General features: G+C 44.6%; 4 non-coding genes and 1 pseudogene across 4 annotated transcripts; all 5 read left to right on the top strand.

The window, feature by feature from the left end:
* The first annotated feature begins 3,931 nt into the window (after positions 1 to 3,931).
* Positions 3,932 to 4,095, top strand: LOC137010056 (U1 spliceosomal RNA). The gene has a single exon (XR_010893135.1). It is a non-coding gene; the product is annotated as a U1 spliceosomal RNA (small nuclear RNA).
* A 6,331-nt stretch (positions 4,096 to 10,426) lies between these two features.
* Positions 10,427 to 10,603, top strand: LOC137010236 (U2 spliceosomal RNA; annotated as a pseudogene).
* A 2,096-nt stretch (positions 10,604 to 12,699) lies between these two features.
* Positions 12,700 to 12,863, top strand: LOC137009920 (U1 spliceosomal RNA). The gene has a single exon (XR_010893007.1). It is a non-coding gene; the product is annotated as a U1 spliceosomal RNA (small nuclear RNA).
* An 865-nt stretch (positions 12,864 to 13,728) lies between these two features.
* On the top strand, positions 13,729 to 13,928 carry LOC137010331 (U2 spliceosomal RNA). The gene has a single exon (XR_010893352.1). It is a non-coding gene; the product is annotated as a U2 spliceosomal RNA (small nuclear RNA).
* Positions 13,929 to 18,702: 4,774 nt separating this feature from the next.
* LOC137010263 (U2 spliceosomal RNA) lies at positions 18,703 to 18,890 on the top strand. Its single transcript, XR_010893311.1, has one exon. It is a non-coding gene; the product is annotated as a U2 spliceosomal RNA (small nuclear RNA).
* Positions 18,891 to 19,276: the final 386 nt, after the last annotated feature.

Raw genomic sequence — 19,276 nt, 5'->3', positions numbered from 1 at the left:
TCTTAAGTAATATTCTAAATTTGCTGAGATACCGGATTTGGGATTTTCCTTAGTGGTCAGTTATAATCATCAAAATTAAAAGAAATAAACATTTGAAATATATCAGTCTGTGTGCAATGTACATAATATACAAGTTTGACTTTTTGAAAGGAATTAGTGAAAGAAATCAACTTTTTGATGACATTCTAATCATACGACCAGCACCTGTAGGTGCTTGGCAGTTTGCCGGCTTGAAGGCATGGTCACGGAAATCGCAGTCAAGTAATGGAAGGGACACACAAAAATACAAAAAACTTCCAAAACCTTTTAAGGGTAAAAATTTAATTGATGTTCAAAAAATGAAAATCACAGATAAATCAGATAAACAAATGATAAAGCTTGGGTTACTGAATATTAGATCTATTTCTTCAAAAGCACTTATTGTAAATGAAATTATCACAGACAATAAACTAGACTTGCTGTGTTTGACAGAAACCTGGCTAAAACCAGACGATTACATTACTTTAAATGAATCTAGTCCTCAAGGTTATGATTATCGACACAATCCTCGACAGAAAGGCAAAGGGGGAGGTGTTGCTGTAATTTATAGTAATATATTCAGAATCATTCAAAAGAATTTCAAATATAATTCCTTTGAAGTGATGGTGCTTTATGTAACATTATGTAAGTTGACATTTGTGCTGGCTACTGTATACAGGCCACCAGGGCACCATACTGACTTTATCAAAGAATTTGCTGAGTTTCTATCAGAGTTAGTACTGGCTGCGGATAAAGTCCTTGTTGTTGGTGATTTTAATATCCATGTAGATAATAATAAAGACGCATTTGGATTGGCATTTGCAGATATTTTAAACTCTATTGGAGTTAAACAACACGTGTCAGGACCCACTCATTGTCGTAATCATACCCTAGATCTAATACTGTCGCATGGAATAGATATTGATGCTGTTGAAATTCTACAGCAGAGCGATGATATATCAGATCATTATTTAGTCTCGTGTATAATACAATTAGCCAAGGCTACAAAACCACCACCCAGCCATAAATATTGTAGAAAAATCACGTCTGCCACTAAAGATTGCTTTATAAATAATCTCCCCGAGCAGTTTCATCGCCTTAGTATACCTGACAACATAGAAGAACTCGATGCTGCAACAGAAACTATTGGCTCTCTCTTTTCCAGCACATTAGATGCGGTCGCTCCTTTACGTCTAAAGAAGATTAAGGAAACTAATCCAACGCCGTGGTATGATGAGCACACTCGGGCTCTAAAACGAGCTGTTAGAAAAGCTGAACGTAGTTGGAAGAAAACAAAACTAGAAGTTTTTCGCCTTTCGTGGAAAGAAAAAATGATTGAGTACAGAACAGCCATAAGAAATGCTAGATCTACTTATTTTTCAAATCTCTTAATAGAAAACAAACATAATCCTAGGTATTTATTTGACACAGTGGCTAAATTAACTAGAAACAGAGATTCAACTGCTGACGTTTCCATAGAGCACAGCAGTAATGACTTTATGAACTTCTTTACTTGCAAGATTGATAATATTAGAGAGAAAATTATAAACATGCAACCGTCTACAGTTTCTCTTCAGACAGTGCACTGTAGTGTCCCTGAGGTAAAACTAGAATCATTCGCCGCTATAGGAGAGGAAGAATTATCTAAACTTATCAAATCATCAAAATCAACGACATGTATGTTAGACCCAATGCCGACTAAACTACTGAAAGAAATGCTTCCAGAGGTCGTAGGTCCACTTCTTGATATAATTAATTCATCTTTAACACTAGGACACGTGCCAAAAACCTTTAAGCAGGCTATTATCAAACCTCTTATTAAAAAACCTCAACTAGATCCGAGAGATATAGTAAATTACAGGCCAATCTCGAATCTACCTTTTCTGTCAAAGATACTAGAAAAGGCAGTTTCAACACAACTGTGTTCCTTTTTAGAAAGAAATGGAATCTGTGAGGATTTCCAGTCAGGATTTAGACCATACCATAGTACTGAGACTGCTCTCGTTAGAGTTACAAACGATCTACTCCTATCATCCGATCGTGGCTGTATTTCTCTATTAGTGTTATTAGATCTCAGTGCTGCTTTTGACACTATCGATCATAACATTCTTTTAAAAAGACTTGAAAACTATATTGGCATTAGTGGAATTGCTTTGGCATGGTTCAAATCATACTTATCTGACCGTTATCAGTCTGTGGTAGTTAATGAAGAGATGTCGTATCGATCACAGGTTAAATATGGGGTACCACAAGGCTCAGTATTAGGACCGTTGCTTTTCACTCTGTACATGCTGCCCTTAGGAGAGATAATTAGGAAGCATGGTGTTAGTTTTCACTGCTACGCTGACGATACTCAGCTCTATATTTCCTCGCGCCCTGACGAAACCTACAAATTCACAAAACTAACAGAATGCATAGCTGACATTAAAAACTGGATGACAAGAAATTTCTTATTATTAAATTCAGAAAAAACTGATTTCCTAATCTTTGGACCAAAAACTTCCTCACGAAAAAACCTTGAATACTCTCTAACACTTGACGGGTGCTCCATTAAACCTTCGTCCTCAGTTAGGAACCTGGGTGTGCTCTTTGATACCAATCTTTCATTTGAAAGTCATGTTTCTAGTATCTGTAAAACCGCCTTCTTCCATCTAAAAAATATATCTAAATTACGACATATGCTCTCAATGACAAATGCGGAACAGTTGGTTCATGCATTCATGACCTCAAGACTAGATTATTGTAACGCTCTACTGGGTGGTTGTTCTGCTCGGCTTTTAAACAAACTACAGTTGGTTCAAAATGCGGCAGCTAGAGTTCTTACTAGAACCAGAAAGTATGACCATATTAGCCCAGTTCTGTCAACATTACATTGGCTCCCTATTAAACATCGTATAGATTTTAAAATCTTGCTACTTACTTATAAAGCTCTAAATGGTTTAGCTCCCCAGTACCTAAGTGAGCTCTTAATGCATTATAGTCCTTCACGTTTATTGCGATCTCAGAATTTAGGCCAGTTGATAATACCCAGAATATCAAAATCAACTGAAGGCGGCAGATCATTTTCCTATTTAGCACCTAAACTCTGGAACAATCTTCCTAGCATTGTTCGGGAAGCAGACACACTCTGTCAGTTTAAATCTAGACTAAAAACACATCTCTTTGCTCTTGCATACACATAACACATCATCAATACATTAACATTTTTCAAATCCGTTAAAGGATTGTTACGCTGCAATAATTAGGTCGGCCGGAACCGAGAACATTTCCTATAACACTAGATATACCTGTACATCAGAACAAGAATGGCATCTACGCTAATATCTGTCTCTCTGCTTATCCTGAGGTTTGCCGGGTGCTGGATCCAGGCCGTATCCAGGTCAGATGGAGAACCTGCGTCTGGACCTGACTACAACGTAGCCCAGGATCCCCGTATCCGCTTGCATATATTTATATATAATCGATTTTTAATCTCTATAATAAAAATGTACAATTCAGATTTTGATCTCCATATACATTTACATATATATATCTTCCAAGGGGTTTTTTCCCTCCTAGGACTTTTTTCCCAGTGCTAGCACGCTGGGTTTTTCTCCTAGGGGGTTTTTTCCACCCCTGGAAGTCAGCCGACATTGGCTTAATGTAGCACCATCTTGTATATGTTACATATTACCATATTACATTGCTTGTTTGTACAGTTTTAACCACTTCCCTTTTTTTCTGTGCTTCTAATATGTAAAGCTGCTTTGAAACAATTACCAATTGTAAAAGCGCTATATAAATAAATTTGACTTGACTTGACTTGACTTGACTTGACACGCCCTTCCTTTGCTTGGGGTGGGGGAGGGGGGTCACCGTTGATGAGGACGGCAAAGAGGGATAGGGTAGCCTCTGACTGGAGGCCTGGGGACTCATACTTACCTGGCAGGGGAGACACCATGATCAGGAAGGTGGTTCACCCAGGGCGAGGCTCGGCCATTGCACTCCGGTTGTGCTGACCCCTGCGAATTCCCCAAATGTGGGAATCTCGACTGCATAATTTATGGTAGTGGGCGACTGCGTTCGCGCTCTCCCCTGGACATACTGGTTGAAAGAAGATTAGGTGGTGCCGAGAGAACCTGTGGTTTCTAACAGTCGTAGCGTTGTCTGTGGCTCCGTGTGTGTTTGCACGCCCCTTTTATGGAATCGGGTGTTGCGTGCGCTCGCCTGGTTTCGCAAAGTTCTGAGTTTTCCTTCAGGGACGACAGGCTTTTGGGGGCACTCGACCATGGCCGTTTTCTAAATGACCCCGTGGTCGCTATTGTCACGACCGGCTCAAAGCCGTGACAAATGAAACGGAGGACATAGGCAGCTTGGTAGGTTGCAACGAAAAGAGATTTATCAGCATAAATAAGAAAATATATGAAACAAGAAATCAACAAAACCAAACACAATTTCTGTCAGACACATCAATAACCAAACATCAGACAGAACCACATTTAAATGAATAAGGAACTCAAAATAAACAAAGACCAAAATCAAAACCAAAGCACCCAGGAGCAAGCAACACACCACGCCAAACAAAGCCCAAGCTTTATAGAGGGAAGCACGGGTGTACATGGTTCACTTGATGAGTCTCCCAGCCACACCCACTGGCCGGCCGTAGCAGGAAGAACGAGGGACTCGTCACACTATCCAAATGTTAAAGTTGAGCTTTTTTTTTTTCCCCCCCCTCCTGATCAAGAACGACCTAGGGAGTCCAGAGAATTGTACTGCGGTGCTTTTGTGGAGGTCGATGGAAAAACCTAGGACCAGTTCGCGAAAGCAGGTTGTTTCAAATCATCTCCACTATTTAACAAACGATCTGATCGACAGCAGTGGTCCTAGAGGCAAAGTACGAAACCCACCGCGGCCCAGATGGGCGTCGCCTTTGCCGGCTCTGCCCCCACTGCTTGGCAACGGCATCGCTTCTCGGCCTTTTGGCTAAGATCAAGTATCTTGTCGTCAGGTTGAGCTGCGATCGCCTTTTGAGGGTTTCCTGGCTCGAGGTCTTGCTGTATCGCGAGCCCCCAACTTTCAAGAGGTATATTTGAAATTGCTGCTACTGTTTTTGCGAACAAGCTGTTTTAAGGTAAGGTTTTATTTATTTATTTATTTATTTATTTATTTGGTAATTTATTTATTGGTTTTTTGATTTGTAAAGTTTGTTTTAGGCTGTTGGTGCCTCCACCATGTCGGCTGCCCGTGCCGGCTTGCGGAGGCACCACAGCGTGCGTTTTTTATTCAGAGAAGTTGATGGAAGGCTCTTGGGGATGTCACGTCTCGACTTCTCCAGAAAGCTTCTCCAGAAGACTTTACATTTTAAACCTGAAGAACTGAATTGTATTGTGACTCTGCCCCTGAACAAAGGCTATGATGTTAGCTTTAGAGCTGTTTCCCACCTGAATGATTTTTGGCACAGATTTGAATCAGTAAAATCCCAGTTCTCCATGTTTACTGTTGAAAAGCTATCTGATAATACACTTAAAACTGTGATTGTTAGAATGTTTAATGAGACAGTGACTGGGGAGGACATTTGTGTCTGGCTGGGTAGATTTTGCACGGTTCGAGGCCAGCCAGTCAAGGTTTTAGATGAGGATGGCATCTGGACATGCTCCTGGCGAATTCCCATTAAACAATGGGAAGATGCCGGGAGCTACCAGGGCCTGAAGCATCTGCCTTCTATGATTGTGCTGGGTGAGAACAGAGGCTACATTCATTACCAGGGCATGCCCAAATTATGCAGAAAATGTGGAAAGTTTGGGCATTTGGCTGAAGCATGCCAAGAAATTGTATGTGGGAAATGCAGAGAAATTGGTCACAATTTTGAAGAGTGTACCAATGGCAGGCGGTGCAACCTGTGTGGAGAATCAAACCATCTCTACAGAGATTGCCCAAAAAGCTTTGCCAACAAACTTAAAGGCAACAAAATGGCCGCCCCACAATCAGAGCAAACAGAAGAACAAAGGGAGGAGGAGGCGGTCCCTGAGGTTTTGGCGGGAAATTCAAATTCTCTGCCAACCTCAGGGATTGGGCAGGAAAGAGGAAGTGGGGCGGCTAAAGGGGCAGAGTCACAGATTGAAACGAAACAGGGGGAGGGAACCACTCCCAGACAAGAGAAAGGAAATGATACAAAAGATGAAGAGGAGGAAACGGTTTCCTCCCTCAACACCGTTTCTGAGATAAGTATGCCATCAAGTGGGAGTGAAGCTGACTGTTCACTCCCAAATGCTCAAGTGCAGAAAAGGACTGCGAGATCTCCTCTGTCACATACAGAGGAGAAAAGGCTGCGGGCGGCGCATCGGCTAGATAGTTCCGCTTCGGAAGATCTAGACCGTATGTGGCCCGCAGAGTCTCCCAATGAAGTCTCTTTCCTGCACATCAAGCTGAGAACATCGTCACCCAAAGAGCCACAAGAGGTTCTCTCTGTGGACTCTGAAGTGGCGAGCATTTGCCCTCCTGATCCCTTTTTTTCTGGGGAAAAGGAGAGGCAAATGCCACATGAAATAACATGATTTTAATGTAATGTTCTGCAGTCTTTTTGTTTTTCTTCTTAAATGTTTGTATTTTTAACCATACTGCTCATGGCCCTCACTATCTCTACAATCAATGTGAGAAGTGTGAGGTCTACTCTTCGAGCACAGAGTGTTTTATCAAGTTTAAAAAATTTTAAGTCAGATATTTATTTATTGCAAGAGTGTGCTCTGCCTTTTTTAACAAACTACAGGAGATGGCAAGAACTTTGGACCCCAGGACCCTCCATCTGGAGTGGCTCCAATTTTAACAAAAATGACGGTGTTGCCTTTTTAATTAATAATCCCAATATCTTGGTGAAGGGCAGCACTGTGGTGAGGGATGGGCGGGCAATTTTAGTTAATCTGACTTTTTTAGGTAAGGATTTTAATGTTTTAAATATGTATGGTTTTACAGGAAAAAATGAGAGATACGAGCTTTTAGAAGATTTGCAGCCCCACATGTTAGGTAGGGCTCCCCTAGTGGTTGCAGGGGATTTTAATTGTGTTTTAACAAAAAAAGATAGAAAAAGGGTAGGAGATGATTTTAAGGTTGACAAGACATCAGTTTTATTAAAGAAATTAGTCAAAGATTTTAAGTTAGTCGACTGTTTTAAAACAATGCATCAGAGAGAGGAGGGCTTCACCTGGTTCAGTGGTGATGGCGCCAGAGCCTCTCGAATTGACTATATTTTTACAAGAGACTGCCCGCCAACCGATGCAACATTGACCCCCCTTTTCTTCACTGATCACATGATGCTCTCCTGCACCCTTTCACTACCCACGGGTGTGACAGTAGGGGGAGGGCTGTGGAAGCTGAACTGCTCCCTATTAGAGGATGAAGAAGTGCCAATGGCAGACTCTCCAGGACTTTTACGACTCACGGGCACAGTGGTGGGAGATGGTGAAACAAAAGACAGGACATTTTTTTAGAAAAATAGGTAAAGAGAAAAAGAACAAAGAAAAAAGATGCATGATGGGGCTGCAAAAAAGACTGCAGAGATATTTTAACCTTTTAAATAATGGATTGGATTTTAAAGAGGAAATAAAGGAAGTAAAGAAAGAAATGTCAGTTTTATCCGAAGCTCAAAGTAAGGGAGTCATTTTAAGATGCAAAGAAAAAGAGATAGAAGAAGGAGAAAAGTGTACACGATATTTTTTTAAAAAGACTATTTCACGGGGAGGGTCAATAACCATTTTAAAAACTTTTGGAGGGAGGGAGGCAAAAAACATGGAGGAAATTTTAGGTGAAATAGAACATTTTTATAGTAATTTATATAGTCCAAAAGAAGCACACGACGGCATCTTAAAGGAAGTTTTAGATTTTTTAGATAAAAAGATAAAGAGTCCAAACGTGCTTTTAGCCCAGGATTTTACTCTTTTAGAATTAAAAGAATCCCTCAAAGGTTTTAAAAAGGGAAGTCCCCAGGAATGGATGGACTTCCCTTGGAGTTTTACTTGACTTTCTGGGACATTTTAGCACATGACCTACTGACAGTTTTTAAAGAATTTGAGACTCTCGACAGACTTCCGGACAGCTTTAGAGTAGGGATAGTTTCATTATTATACAAAAAAGGAGACAGGACTGACTTGAAGAACTGGCGACCAATCACGCTTTTAAATTTTGACTGTAAACTTTTTAGTAAGATTTTAGCCACACGCATGTCGACTGTTCTAGAGGACGTAATCCACCTGGATCAAGCATGCGCTGTGCCCGGTAGGAAGATCACAGACAGCCTGGTGCTGATTAGAGACGCCATCTGTTACGCGAGAGACAGAAATATTCGGCTAGTAGTCCTAAATTTAGATTTTGAAAAAGCTTTTGACCGCATCTCGCACCAGTTCCTTTTTAAGGTACTGGAAAAAATGGGGTTCCCAGGGAGGTTTATAGCTTGGGTGGGACTGCTTTACAACAGCCTAGTCAGTAAATTTGCAGTTAATGGGCATCTATCCAAAGCTGTAAACATTCACAGCGGCGTCCGTCAGGGGTGTCCTTTATCTCCCCTACTGTATGTGGCCTGCATTGAGCCACTGGCACAAATCTTGAGAAGGGATAAATGGATTAAAGGACTGGACATCCCAGGGACTGGTGGACTGACAGCGACCTGTGTTTTATATATGGACGACGTAACCCTTTTAGCGACTGACCTTTTATCGGTACGAAGAGCATTGGACTTGACTGACTGGTACGGTCGGGCCTCGGGCGCCAAGCTCAATAGGAGTAAGTCCGAGGCCCAGCTCTTCGGGCCGTGGGGAAACGTGGACACAGGTGGACTGGATTTGGATTTTAAAGACAATGACCTGACAGTTTTAGGTGTAAAGTTTGACAAAGAGGGTGGAGGACGGGGGAACTGGACTGACATCTTAGGGAAAGTTAGGCAAAGACTGGGGTTTTGGGGACTAAGACAAATGACGATTGAAGGAAAGATTTTAATTTTTAAAGCAGTGATTTTACCCCTAATTTTACTTGTCTGTTCTGTTTTTAGTCCCCCAAGAAGATTCCTGGCCAACCTGGAGAGGGCGGTATTTTATTTCCTGTGGGGGTCCAAGTGGGAACGACTGAAGAGGGAGGTCGTTAAAAAAAGAAAAGAGAATGGCGGGAAAGGCCTCCCAGACCCCCACTTGTTTTTAGGAAGCCGCTTTGCCGCCCTCCATGTCCAATATGCATTGACCTCATCCAGAGAGAACAAGACAGCGGCTATGGCTCGTTTCTGGATGGGGTCTTACCTAAGAGCGTTGAGAGTTTTACCAATTGATCTTAAAAGTCCAGTGTCTTTTAATATGCCAAAAGAGTACAGTTTTATTAAGACCTTTTTAAAGAAACACTCATTGGAAGGAAAGGATGCCACCATTTTAACTAATCACAAGTCTTTGATCTCTCTTGTGCAGGATCGAGAAACGGTGAGTCCAATCCCAGGCCTCACGTTAAGTGAGGCCAGACAAGTTTGGCGGAACGTTGCCCACCCAGCTCTCCAGAACAGGCACAAAGACTTGGCGTGGATGGTGGCCCACGAGATCCTCCCGGTCAGGGCGGTTATGCACTCCAGAGGCATGGCCAAAAACTCTACCTGCCCACGGTCCGGATGTGGTTCCCCGGAGACCGTCCATCATCTGCTCTGGGAGTGCGGCGCTGCGCGGGACCTGTGGGCCAAGACCGGCCCCCTGTTTTTCCCGTGCCTGCCAGCGGGTGGGGCCCAGGTGGATTACAAGCTTGCCATCCTGGGGGTGGGTCAGGGCTTGAAGGACTTGACACCGCAAGATTTTACCTCGCTCTGGCTCACCCTAAACGTGATCAAGGATGCCATCTGGGCAACCAGAAACCTGCTGGTGGGGAAACGCGTGACGGCCCCCTCCACGCGTGCGAGCAGAGGATAAGATCTATGCTGCAGGGTGGGCCGCACGTCGTTATTCGGATGGGGGGCCGGGGTCGCACGAGAAGGTCCCGGCCGCCACCGACCTTGGCCGCCCGTAGATGCACCCTCACCACACCGGCTACGGGAACAGCGGGCCAGCGGGCCGGAGGAGAGGGGATTTCCGCTGGGCCCCGGAAGCGGGGAGTCTTGGGCCTGTTCTGGAGACCTGGAGTGAATGGAAATTCTTGATAAGGACTCACCCTCGATCCTGTACAACAGATGATGTTTTAGTTGAAATGTTTTATTGTCTCTTATCTCGACTATTTATTCATTTATTTTATTTTTATTTTTATTTTCAGTCATCTGCCCTGCTTTTAACACCACACTGATTTACATACATGGACCTTTACACGACACACAACAATAACTGATTTTAACCAGAATTGTGTCACCTCCGTTTTAATTTGTGGAACTGAGTATGTTTTAAAATGTGTGGCATGAAAAAATGAATGAAAATGTGACAATAAAACTTTTCGAAAAAAAAAAAAATCTGTTCTTATCAGTTTAATATCTGATACGTCCCCTATCTGGGGACTACATATTAAATGGATTTTTGGCTCATGGAGCCGGAACCGGGGCTTGCTCCGTCCACTCCACGCATCGACCTGGTATTGCAGTGTCTCCAGGAACGGTGTGCTTCCCCTTTTGGGGGACTGCAAATCGTTGTGGTTAATAGCAGAGGGAATGTCGCTGGAGCTTCACAAGGAGTCTCTATGTACCTGCGGTGGGGTGGCTGGCAGGGTGGCACCGTCTCGCACCCTTATGAAACGGTCGCCGTTGTTCCAAAGCAGCGGTTCCCAAACCAGCACTGCACGTCTTGAATGTCACTCTTGTCTGATGCGCCCGTCTGAGGTCTTGGAGTCTTTACCAACGAGCTGATGAGTTGGATCGGGTGTGTTTGATCAGGGAGACATCTAATCAAACACGCCTGACTGATGGGAACCACTGGTCTAAAGGACCGCAGCTCGTGTACAGGTGCTGGTCATATAATTAGAATGTCATCAAAAAGTTGATTTATTTCACTAATTCCTTTCAAAAAGTGAAACTTGTATATATCATATTCATTCATTACACACAGACTGAGAGGTTTCACATGTTTATTTCTTTTCATTTTGATGAGTATAGCTGACAACTATGGAAAATCCCAAAGTCACTATCTCAGAAAATTAGAATATTGTGAAAAGGTTCAATATTGAAGACACCTGGTGCCACACACTCTTATCAGCTAATTAACTCAAAACACCTGCAAAGGCCTTTAAATGGTCTCTCAGTCTAGTTCTGTAGGCTACACAGTCATGGGGAAGACTGCTGACTTGACAGTTGTCCAAAAGACGACCACTGACACCTTGCACAAGGAGGCCAAGACACAAAAGGTCATTGCAAAAGAGGCTGGCTGTTCGCAGAGCTCTGTGTCCAAGCACATTAATAGAGAGGCGAAGGGAAGGAAAAGATGTGGTAGAAAAAAAGTGTACTAGCAATAGGGATAACCGCACCCTGGAGAGGACTGTGAAACAGAACCCATTCAAAAATGTGGGGGAGATTCACAAAGAGTGGACTGCAGCTGGAGTCAGTGCTTCAAGAACCCCTACGCACAGACGTATGCAAGACATGGTTTTCAGCTGTCTCGTTCCTTGTGTCAAGCCACTCTTGAACAACAGACAGCGTCAGAGGCGCCTCGACAAAAAGGACTGGACTGCTGCTGAGTGGTCCAAAGTTACGTTCTCTGATGAAAGTCAATTTGGCATTTCCTTTGGAAATCGGGGTCCCAGAGTCTGGAGGAAGAGAGGAGAGGCACACAATCCACGTCGCTTGAGGGCCAGCCTAAAGTTTCCACAGTCAGTGATGGTTTGGGGTGCCATGTCATCTGCTGGTGTTGGCCCACTGTGTTTTCTGAGGTCCAAGGTCAACGCAGCCGTATACCAGGAAGTTTTAGAGCACTTCATGCTTCCTGCTGCTGACCAACTTTATGGAGATGCAGATTTCATTTCCCAACAGGACTTGGCACCTGCACACAGTGCCAAAGCTACCAGTACCCGGTTTAAGGACCATGGTATCCCTGTTCTTAATTGGCCAGCAAACTCGCCTGACCTTAACCCCATAGAAAATCTACGGGGTATTGTGAAGAGGAAGATGCCATATGCCAGACCCAACAATTAAGAAGAGCTGAAGGCCACTATCAGAGCAACCTGGGCTCTCATAACACCTGAGCAGTGCCACAGACCGATCGACTCCATGCCACGCCGCATTGCTGCAGTAATTCAGGCAAAAGGAGCCCCAACTAAGTATTGAGTGCTGCACACGCTCATACTTTTCATGTTTATAGTTTTCAGTTGGCCAAGATTTCTAAAAATCCTTTCTTTGTATTGGTCTTAAGTAATATTCTAAATTTGCTGAGATACCGGATTTGGGATTTTCCTTAGTTGTCAGTTATAATCATCAAAATTAAAAGAAATAAACATTTGAAATATATCAGTCTGTGTGCAATGTACATAATATACAAGTTTGACTTTTTGAAAGGAATTAGTGAAAGAAATCAACTTTTTGATGACATTCTAATCATACGACCAGCACCTGTAGGTGCTTGGCAGTTTGCCGGCTTGAAGGCATGGTCACGGAAATCGCAGTCAAGTAATGGAAGGGACACGCCCTTCCTTTGCTTGGGGTGGTGGCGGGGGGACACCGTTGATGAGGACGGCAAAGAGGGATAGGGTAGCCTCTGACTGGAGGCCGGGGGACTCATACTTACCTGGCAGGGGAGACACCATGATCAGGAAGGTGGTTCACCCAGGGCGAGGCTCGGCCATTGCACTCCGGTTGTGCTGACCCCTGCGAATTCCCCAAATGTGGGAATCTCGACTGCATAATTTATGGTAGTGGGGGACTGCGTTCGCGCTCTCCCCTGGACATACTGGTTGAAAGAAGATTAGGTGGTGCCGAGAGAACCTGTGGTTTCTAACAGTCGTAGCGTTGTCTGTGGCTCCGTGTGTGTTTGCACGCCCCTTTTATGGAATCGGGTGTTGCGTGCGCTCGCCTGGTTTCGCAAAGTTCTGAGTTTTCCTTCAGGGACGACAGGCTTTTGGGGGCACTCGACCATGGCCGTTTTCTAAATGACCCCGTGGTCGCTATTGTCACGACCGGCTCAAAGCCGTGACAAATGAAACGGAGGACATAGGCAGCTTGGTAGGTTGCAACGAAAAGAGATTTATCAGCATAAATAAGAAAATATATGAAACCAGAAATCAACAAAACCAAACACAATTTCTGTCAGACACATCAATAACCAAACATCAGACAGAACCACATTTAAATGAATAAGGAACTCAAAATAAACAAAGACCAAAATCAAAACCAAAGCACCCAGGAGCAAGCAACACACCACGCCAAACAAAGCCCAAGCTTTATAGAGGGAAGCACGGGTGTACATGGTTCACTTGATGAGTCTCCCAGCCACACCCACTGGCCGGCCGTAGCAGGAAGAACGAGGGACTCGTCACACTATCCAAATGTTAAAGTTGAGCTTTTTTTTTTTTCCCCCCCTCCTGATCAAGAACGACCTAGGGAGTCCAGAGAATTGTACTGCGGTGCTTTTGTGGAGGTCGATGGAAAAACCTAGGACCAGTTCGCGAAAGCAGGTTGTTTCAAATCATCTCCACTATTTAACAAACGATCTGATCGACAGCAGTGGTCCTAGAGGCAAAGTACGAAACCCACCGCGGCCCAGATGGGCGTCGCCTTTGCCGGCTCTGCCCCCACTGCTTGGCAACAGCATCGCTTCTCGGCCTTTTGGCTAAGATCAAGTGTAGTATCTTACCCAGGAGTTATGTCGGGGAACGACGAAAGAGAGTCGGCCTTGATGGTGCGGTTGAGGAATACGATTCGTGTGTTGTTGAAGAAAGATGCTGAAGAATTGGTGAAGCAACGTTTTGGAAGAGATTTTTTTGTTACTGAAATTCTTAGAGGACTTTTCAAGATACAGCCTGCTGAAGTTTTTTGTTTACAAGATTTTGTGTCAACTGGATTTTTGGATTTAACTTTTTGTGTTTTGAAGGACTGTGTTGGTTTTTTTGAAGCCTGGAAGAAAAAGGAAGGTCATAAATTGCTGGAGGGCCTGCAGCTTCAGCCTGTGTTTGTTCAGGATTTTATCCCACTTACTATTCATATATACAACCCTTTTGTGGAGGATGGCGATGTCCTGGCATTTATTGCAAGATATTGTGATGTTGTAAGAGGAGGAGAGCGCTTGAGAGATCGATATGGAATATGGAATGGGAAGAGGAGGTACATGGTGAAGTTGAGACTTGACTCCTCTTCACCTGGCACTGTGCTGCACCCTCCAGGCAGCTTTTCTATTGGACCGAACAGAGGTTTCCTGCACTATCCCGGACAGCCCGTGTATTGTCGAAGATGTGGAGGGCAGGGTCATGTGAAAGTGGAGTGCAAGGGAGAGAGATGTAGATTCTGTGGGAAGACGGATCATGTGGCGGCGGAATGTACTGCTCCCAAGCATTGCAGTCTGTGTGGAAGTAAAGAACATTTGTATCGGGGTTGTCCAGCCAGAAAGAAGAGCTACGCTAGTTTATTTAAGGAGGGGGAAGATCTGCAAGCAGATTTGGAATCTCTCATGTGTGAGGCATCCAACTCTTCAATCAACCAGACAGAGCTTACAGCTGCAACAGAGGGTGCTAATAAAGACCAGGGGGCTGAGGAAAGTGCTGTGCATCACCAGGACAAAGGACCAGCAGTTGCAGAGGTCAACCAGCCACGTCCTCCGGGGGCAGCTCAAGAGAGGGAGCAGTCACAGGGTATTGGACAGACCTGGTCAGACATCGATATTGCAGAGGTGTTTTCCGGGGCTGCAATTGTGTCTAGTAACAACACCATTCAAGATACTCCACAAGCTGAAGACCCAGCCAGGTTTACATGGTCGCAACTGGATGCTTTAGACATTATAACTTCTGAGCAAAGTGGAGGCGGAGACAGCGAGATGGAGATATCAGGGGGAAGAGGACGTCGGCGAGCGGTGGAAGAAGATGGCGGAGGAGAGGACGAGAGGGACCGAAAATGCAGCAAGATTGAGACAGTAAAGACTTTTGTTTCTTTGGAGGACTTGGTATCTTTACATGACTCGGGGAAGGGAGCGGGAGCGGTTAAAGCTTTTAAAGAAGTAGTATATGAGGGGGGGGATGGGGGTGAGTGGGGATGGAGTGGGGAGAGTGTGGGGAGAGTACTGAAGATGATTCTCAGGGGTGGACGGAGGTAGTAGCTAGAAGGGTGAAGGGATGTACCACAGGGGGTGGGAAGGGAGGTTTTGGAGGGGATAAGGGATAAGGACTGTTTTTCTTTAGTGTTTGCCTAAAATGGGGGGGCTGAGGGTGGCCACTCTAAATGTAAGAGGATTGAAAATGGCAAAACGAAGGATAGCTTTTTTTGAGTCCTTGAGTTCTGTTAATTTTGACATTATGTTTTTACAGGAATGTCATTTAGAGAACAGCAGAGATGAGCTTCTTTTTGCAAAGGACTGGGGAAAAGGTCCATCTATGTGGGGGGCAGGGAATGTGATGGCAGATGGGGTGGGAATACTTTTTAACTCTCAGGAATTTGTCATTGAAGAGAATTTAATGGTAGTTCCGGGGAGGGTGTTGTATGCTGATGTAAGATGGAGGGGTGTTAGCATCAGACTGATTAATGTATATGCGCCTAGTAAGAGGGAGGAGAGAGGGGGTTTCTTTAATTTATTAAAACCTTTGTTTTATACAAATCGGAAGGTGGTTTTGGGAGGGGATTTTAATGTTTCTTTAGATAGGGAGCCAAAGGGTGATTTGGCTTTCCTCCTTAAGAGTTTTTCTCTTTATGACTCCTTTAAAGTGGTGGGAAGGGCTTTGGAGGGCTTTACTTGGAGAAATAGTAGAGGGGAAAAATCTCGTTTGGATTATGTGTTTGTGTCAGCAGGAGTTAAGGTTGATGATTTCTTCTTCTTGCCGGTTTGGTTGTCTGATCATTGTATGATAGGAGTCGAGATGGAGGTTGGGGGTATTCAGAGGGGGAGAGGATCTTGGAGGTTGAACAGATCTTTCCTTCAGGATAAGTTTTTTGTTCAAGTGTTTAAGCACCTATACAGGGCCTGGCAGAATTTGAAGTGTCTGTTTGAAACGCAGGCTCAGTGGTGGGAGGGAGTAAAAGAGAGAATAGCTAACTTCTGTAGATGGTGGGGGAGGCTAAGGCAGTAAAAAGACGAGGGCTCATTAGTGTTTGGATTAGGGAGATGCAGTCCTTATGGGCTCAGGAGGGCAGAGAGGCAGCTGAGGAGTGGGGCAGATTCTATGCTATCCAAGAGAGGGTTAAAGGTTTTTATATGAAGGAAGCAGAGAAATTTATGTTAGAAATGGGTGCAAGGAGACGGTTTTTAGAGGAGGGTCCATCAAAATATTTTTTTGCCTCTGTGAGGAGACAGCAGCAGAGGAAATGCATAGAAGGGTTAAAGACAGAGAAGGGTAATGTTACATCTACAGCTGAAATGTTGAAGACGGTGGCAGTTTTTTATAAACAGCTTTTTAGCCCCCGAGGTTTGGTAGACTCTCAGGCGAGGGTGTTCTTGACAAGTTTAGAGAGTGTCTTGGAGGGTGATGATGCTGCCGCATTAGAAGGGGAGGTGTCTTTGCAGGAGGCAGAAGAGGCAATGGCATCACTTAGGAAAGGGACAGCTCCTGGCTGTGATGGGTTGCCAGTTGAGATATACTGCTCCTTTTGGCAACTTATTGGACAGGACCTGGTTGAGGTGTATAATGAGAGCCTGATGACTGGGTCACTCACAGCTTCTATGAGGACAGGGCATGTCTCCCTTTTGTATAAGAAGGGAGATAAGACAGATTTGGCAAACTGGAGGCCCATCACTCTCCTTACTACTGACTATAAAATCCTTGCGAAGGTCATAGCTATACGAATGAGGTCTGTGGTGGGGAAGGTGGTGCACCCAGACCAGACTTGTGGGGTACCAGGCCGCTCTGGCAGCCTAAATTTGACTTTGATCAGAGATGCTATTGGGTGGGCTGAGCAACGGCAGCTTTCTCTAGCAATTTTGAGCCTCGACCAGGAGAAAGCTTTTGATCGAGTTAGTCTCTCCTTTTTGTTTGCAGTTCTTGAGAGGGTAGGTTTTGGGGCAAGTATCAGGGCGTGGGTTCGTTTATTGTATAAGGGGGCGGTAAGTAAGTTTAAAGTTAATGGTTTCCTGACAGAGTCAGTTGAGCAGCTGGGAGGAGTAAGACAGGGATGTCCTCTCTCCCCTCTTCTTTATATTTTGTTCATTGAACCTTTAGCTTCCCGTTTAAGGGCATGTCAGGCCTTTACTGGCCTGCACATGCCGGGGGCTGGAGGTCTGCAAGCAAAGGTGTCGCTGTATGCAGATGACATGACACTGTTTTTGACATCAAGGCAGGATTTTTTAGAAACAAGCAAGATTTTGGGAGATTTTGGGAGGGTTACAGGGGCGAAAGTGAACATGTCAAAGTCAGCCGTCATGTATGTAGGTCGATGGGCTAGGCGGGAGACAGCCATTGAGGGATATAGCTTATGTGAAGATGGTCTGAAGGTTTTGGGAGTGCGTTTCTTCAGGCAGAACAGCGCTAAGGAGAACTGGAGGGTTTTGATTGGGAAAGTGCGCTCCAAAATTGGCCTTTGGAACACTAGAGAGCTTTCTTTAACTAGCCGAACATTAGTGATAAAAGCAGACTTGTTGCCTACAGTCAATTATTTGGCATATGTGTTCCCTCTTCCCTATAATTGTGGCAGAGAGTTGGAAGGTCTTGTGTTCTCCTTTCTGTGGAAGGGAAGGTGCGAGCTGGTATCCAGGGCTCAGGTGAGCCAAGAAATTAAGAAGGGTGGGAGGGAGGTGCCTTTTTTTACCTTGTGGGTAGCATCTATTTTTTCATCCTTTGTGGCACGTTTAATCCTACAGGCAACAAACCACAAAGCTTATTTTTTTGCAAGGTTCTGGGCAGCCTTTCCACTAAGATCTTTGATTGCATGGGATAAGTTGGTTCCGTGGGCTTTTGACAGGCCGGAAGAATATCAGTGGTTTGCCAAATTTATACGTCAACATCCTTGGTGTCTGGAACAGGGAACAGTGATAAATCATAGGGAACTGTACAAGGGTTTAAGGGAGAGGGGGGCAGGGAAGGGGGGACTAGAGAGATTTCTTCCCATCACTGTGAATTGGGCAATGCTACAGCCAGCATATGTGGATGGAGCTTGCAGAGACCTTCATTGGTTGGGGGCCCTGGGGCGTTTGCCTGTAAGGGAGAGGCAGTATCGTCATGGGCAAGGGAAGTCACCTTTCTGCCCAATTGGTTGTGGGAGGGAGGAAACAATAGAACATGTATTTTGGACATGCCCAGTTTCATCTGCCTTCTGGACTTTGCTGTATCAGTGGTGGAAGGGGTGGAAAGGTCCTCCTCTGACCCGGAACCTGGTAATTTATGGGGAGGGTCTGGGGGGACAGAAGTTTGAATTGAGGAAGGTGGTGTGGATAATTATATCAGAAGGCAAAAGGGTTTTGTGGAATCACAGAACTTCGATGTTAAGGTCCAAACGAACAGGATGGGGTCCTAAATCAATTTTTTATTGTGTTTTGGCTAGAGTGCAGGGCGCAGTGCAAAATGATAATATTGAGGGGGAAATTAAAAAATGTTTGAAGGGAAAAAGGGATTAAATGGGACCTAAAGTGAGTTATAAAAAGTATGTGTTGATGAACTGTCTGAGTTTGTGTATGTAAAAGATGGAATCTGTTCTTATCAGTTTAATATCTGATACGTCCCCTATCTGGGGACTACATATTAAATGGATTTTTGGCTCATGGAGCCGGAACCGGGGCTTGCTCCGTCCACTCCACGCATCGACCTGGTATTGCAGTGTCTCCAGGAACGGTGTGCTTCCCCTTTTGGGGGACTGCAAATCGTTGTGGTTAATAGCAGAGGGAATGTCGCTGGAGCTTCACAAGGAGTCTCTATGTACCTGCGGTGGGGTGGCTGGCAGGGTGGCACCGTCTCGCACCCTTATGAAACGGTCGCCGTTGTTCCAAAGCAGCGGTTCCCAAACCAGCACTGCACGTCTTGAATGTCACTCTTGTCTGATGCGCCCGTCTGAGGTCTTGGAGTCTTTACCAACGAGCTGATGAGTTGGATCGGGTGTGTTTGATCAGGGAGACATCTAATCAAACACGCCTGACTGATGGGAACCACTGGTCTAAAGGACCGCAGCTCGTGTACAGGTGCTGGTCATATAATTAGAATGTCATCAAAAAGTTGATTTATTTCACTAATT

This window comes from Chanodichthys erythropterus, chromosome 20 (assembly GCF_024489055.1).
Source record: "Chanodichthys erythropterus isolate Z2021 chromosome 20, ASM2448905v1, whole genome shotgun sequence".
Taxonomy (NCBI): domain Eukaryota; kingdom Metazoa; phylum Chordata; class Actinopteri; order Cypriniformes; family Xenocyprididae; genus Chanodichthys; species Chanodichthys erythropterus.
Note: the sequence above shows the minus strand (reverse complement) of the source record. Positions and strands in the feature narration are given on the sequence as shown.